This window comes from Eubalaena glacialis, chromosome 1, assembly GCF_028564815.1.
Source record: "Eubalaena glacialis isolate mEubGla1 chromosome 1, mEubGla1.1.hap2.+ XY, whole genome shotgun sequence".
NCBI classification, from domain to species: Eukaryota; Metazoa; Chordata; class Mammalia; order Artiodactyla; family Balaenidae; genus Eubalaena; species Eubalaena glacialis.
This window is the reverse complement of record NC_083716.1, coordinates 30800661-30805467: the sequence shown is the minus strand read 5'-3', so window position 1 is coordinate 30805467 and position 4807 is coordinate 30800661. Positions and strand designations below refer to the sequence as shown.

Below are 4807 nucleotides of genomic sequence, written 5' to 3'. Positions count from 1 at the left end.
ATTTTAATGGCTCTCCAGACAAGGGATACAAGGGTCCCTTCCTGTCTTTGGATGATATGGTGTGAGCATGGACTGTTTGTCACTGTTGCAGGCCTCTTATGACCATGTGGATAAAGTCAAGAGAATACCAGGGGGACTTCCCTGGGGGTGCAGTGGTTAAGAGTCTGCCTGCCAATTCAGCGGACACAGGTTCGATCCCTGGTCCGGGAATATCCCACATGCTGTGGAGCAACTAAGCCATGAGCCACAACTACTGAGCCCGACTGCTGCAACTACTGAAGCCTGCGCATCTAGAGCCCATGCTCTGCAACAAGAGAAGCCACCGCAATGAGAAGCCTGTGCACCACAACAAAGAGTAACCCTCACTCGCTGCAACTAGAGGAAGCCCGGACGCAGCAACGAAGACCCAATGGAGCTAAAAAAAAAATAAAAAAAACAAGAGAGGGGCTTCCCTGGTTGCACAGTGGTTAAGAATCTACTTGCCAATGCAGGGGACACAGGTTCGAGCCCTGGTCCAGGAAGATCCTACATGCTGCGGAGCAACTAAGCCCGTGCGCCACAACTACGGAGCCTGCCCTCTAGAGCCCGTGAGCCACAACTACTGAGCCCACGTGCCACAACTACTGAAGTCTGCACACCTAGAGCCTACGCTCCACAACAAGAGAAGCCACCGCAATGAGAAGGCTGCGCACAGCAATGAAGAGCGGCCCCTGCTCGCCGCAACTAGAGAAAATGCATGCACAGCAATGAAGACCCAACATAGCCAAAAACAAAATAAATAAATAAATCTTAAAAAAAAAAAAAAAGAGAATACCAGGGAAGCTGACCCAAAGCCCTGTTTTTGTCGAGCCACTAAATTAACATGATCTGGAAGACGCTTACCTCCAGGCTAACTCTTGTATGAGATAACAAGTGACCTTATTATGGGAGCTACTTCAGTTGGGCATTCTGTTACTTGCAGCTAGCAGCATTCCTAGTTGTTATGGTCCCTAAAGAGCTTACAGGGCTACTTGGAGGGGGGGCCAGGGAGCACACTCAGGGAACATTTGGTCACCACATGGCAGCAATAAGTAACTCAGCACCAAGCAGGCTGTTACAGGCACTACAAGGTGGGAGAGAAGGACAGGATTGGTGGGAACCGCCAGGTTTGGGAAGAGTTCATGGAGAAGGAGGCGGGAAGGTGGCGAGTGGGTAGACTTGAGATTACAGAGGTGAGTCCGAACTTGGGCTTTGAAACCTGCCTCTACCGCTCACCAACAGGGAGACTTTAGAGACCAAGAGTGACTTTACCTCTCTCGGCCTCAGTTTCTCAGCTCTTAAGTGGGGATGATAATAGGGCCTAAGTCATGGGGTTTTGTGAGGATTTGAAAAGACATTTAGCACTGTGTGTGGCCCATGGCATGCCCCCAAGTGAAAGCCATTGTGATGACTATTCCTGAGGCATGAGTCACTGTCAGAACTCTGGCTACAGTCACACTCCTGCCACCAGTTCTTAACCAGCCAAAGCACTTTCCTCCCTCTGCAGGTCTGGGCTCCCCTGCCGCAGGTGGGCATGAAGAAGAAACTTGCCGGCAAAGCAGCTCTTTCTTCGGGGATGCTTCTATTTCTTTCTGCTTGTGCTATGGCTTTGTTCTCCATGGTTCTGGATTTCAGGGCTCGGCTCTACCCCTGAGCCCAGATTTCCCCCTTCACACAGATCCTAAATTGGTCTCCAGGCCCGTGGCTTTTTTCTGGCCATGAATTTGGACTCCTTTGTCTTGCAGATCTTTTCATTTTTTTTCTTAATTTTATTTTTATTTATTTATCTGGGCTGTACTGGGTCTTGGTTGTGGCATGCATGTGGGATCTAGTTCCCTGACCAGGGATTGAACCCGGGACCCCTGCATTGGGAGCACGGACTCTTACCCACTGGACCACCAGGGAAGTCCCTGTCTTGCAGATCTTGAGGTATCCCTTCTGACCTGCCCCAGTTGGCTGCCCTGAGGATAAAGCCTCCCTGCTGATGAACTGGCTCACAGGTTGCTGTGAGCCTCCAACTTCTCCCCCAGAGCACCCCTGACAACAGAGGAGTGTGAACACTGTTTGAGTCTGCCACAGTGAGAAATGTATCTGAAGCCTCATGTCTGATCTTTAATTCATGTGGATTTTGCAGCTTACTTCCTGACTTTAACAGGTCATTATAGTAGAAGAAGTTTACAATAACTAACCATTAGGAAAGAATACAAAGAACTTCCATAGCTGCCCTATTAATTAATGCATGGACTACAGTTGCAATGAATCTAGCTATTTTTTAGTATTGGACTGAATTAAAAAGAGAGAAGGTCAGCTTCTTTCCTCTGTCCAAGGTTACAATATGTCAAAACCCCAGACCCCTGTAACTCTGTGGTTGTGAAAGGCAACAGTTCTTTGTGCACTAGCTTTGGGTAATCACCGATGAGAGACACCTGGAGTACCATCAAAGCCATGGGCCGGTGTAGCAGGTTCAGGCTTCTGTTGATGATAGGCCAGATAGCCCAGGAAATGCCAAGAAATTGTTCCTTGGCCTGGTGATGCCATTGAGCTTTGCTTCGTGCTGCCCTCCAGGTCTTTGTCTGGCCTGCCCCTGCTTCTTATCAGGTCTCATCCATGTGACTTGAATTCTGCAACTGGTGTCTGTCTGCCTCTGCCCTTTGTGTCAGATAGGTTACATGTAACAAAAGACCTAAACAGACTGTGGCTAAATCATTATGACACTGAATTATCTCAATATGAAGTCTGGATTTCTTCCTGGAGGATTCACAATGCATGGAGCATGATTCCTAGATGTCCGGCCATTAGGACAGAAAACAGTGTTTGCCAAGGTGTGCAACCTGCAAAGAGGGGTGCAGAAGATGGCTGTGCCTCCCACGTATGCTGATATTGGTAAATCTGCCAGGGATGTCTTCACCAAGGGCTATGGGTTTGGCTTAATAAAACCTGATTTGAAAACAAAATCTGAGAATGGACTGGAATTAACAAGCTCAGGTTCAGCCGACACTGAGACCACCAAAGTGACGGGCAGTCTGGAAACCAAGTACAGATGGACCGAATATGATCTGACGTTTACGGAGAAATGGAACACTGACAACACACTAGGCACGGAGATTACTGTGGAAGATCAGCTTGCACGTGACCTGAAGCTGACCTTCGATTCATCCTTCTCTCCAAACACTGGGAAAATAAATGCTAAAATCAAGACAGGGTACAAGCGGGAACATATCAACCTGGGCTGTGACGTGGATTTCGACATTGTCGGGCCTTCCATCCGGGGTGCTCTGGTGCTGGGTTATGAGGGCTGGCTGGCTGGCTGGCTACCAGATGAATTTTGAGACCGCAAAGTCTCGAGTGACCCAGAGCAACTTTGCAGTTGGCTACAAGGCCGATGAGTTCCAGCTTCACACTAATGTAAATGATGGGACAGAGTTTGGCGGCTCCATTTATCAGAAAGTGAACAAGAAGTTGCAGACTGCTGTTAATCTGGCCTGGACAGCGGGAAACAGTAACACTCGCTTCGGAATAGCAGTCAAGTACCAGATCGACCCTGACGCCTGCTTCTCGGCTAAAGTGAACAACTCCAGCCTCATAGGGTTAGGATATACTCAGACCCTAAAGCCAGGTATCAAACTGACACTGTCAGCTCTGCTGGATGGCAAGAATGTCAACGCTGGTGGCCACAAGCTTGGTCTAGGACTGGAGTTTCAAGCATAAATGAATACTGTAAAATCGTTTAATTTTAAACTATTTTGCAGCATAGCTACCTTCAGAATTTAGTGTACCTTTTAATGTTGTATGTCTGGGATGCAAGTATCGCTAAATATCATGTTAGACTTCCAGGTTAAAGATGATTCAGCTTTAGGGTGTTACCCCTTCAGAGGTACAGAAGAAACCCAATTTCAAAAAAGGTCCTTTCAGCTGTAGACTTGAGGGGGAGCTTGCTGGCCCCTCTAGAGATGTCAGGTTTCTTTTTTACCTAGAAATGGCTGCAAGTGGAAGTTGATCATTTGCAGGCACTTTGTAATTTGTAAATTCGTATTGAGTAAATGAATGAAATTGTGACTTCCTGAGAATTGAACCTTGATTTCCTATCCTGATTGAGGAGAGGCTGTTTGATGGTGTATACAAACTCATCTGAAAGGGACTTTTTTAGGCAGGGACTTTTTCCACCCCAATCCATCACCTCTTTTACACCAAAAGTAGTCTGCAGGGAGTGGTAGCTGTTTCTTCTGTGCCATTTTGGGGTGGAGAAGGTGGATGTGATGAAGCCAATAATTCAGGACTTAATTGTGTTTTTTCTCATGTTGTGTTTTTTTGCCCTTGCACCAGAGTATGAAATAGCTTCTAAGAGCTCCAGCTGCAAGCTGGGAAGAGTCCCTGTGACTGTAATCACATGGTGACAACACTCAGAATCTAAATTGAACTTCTGTTGTATTCTCACCACTCAGTTTATTTTTTAGCAGTTTAATGGGTACATTTTAGAGTCTTCCATTTTGTGTGGAATTAGTTCCTCCCCTTCAAATGCTGTAATTAACATCACTTAAAATAAAACTTGAATAAAATATTGAAACCTTAAAAAAAAAATGAAGCCTGATCCAGAGTCGATGAGCAGCTCAAAAATGTCAGCAAGGACCAGGCACTGTTGATCTCTCTGTTCAGCCATATTCACTGTGCTTGCTTTTCTTAAGCTTATTACCTTTTGATGGCAAGACGGCTGCCACAGCTCCAGCCATCATGTCCTCACACAAGCACATTCCTGGCAGGAAGGAGGAGGAAGGGGTAGTTTCTTCCATTA

At 46.7% G+C, this 4807-nt stretch overlaps 1 pseudogene; it reads left to right on the top strand.

Moving 5' to 3' along the window:
• Nucleotides 1-2728: 2728 nt before the first annotated feature.
• On the top strand, nucleotides 2729-4469 carry LOC133094118 (voltage-dependent anion-selective channel protein 1-like; annotated as a pseudogene).
• The last annotated feature ends 338 nt before the right edge of the window (nucleotides 4470-4807 follow it).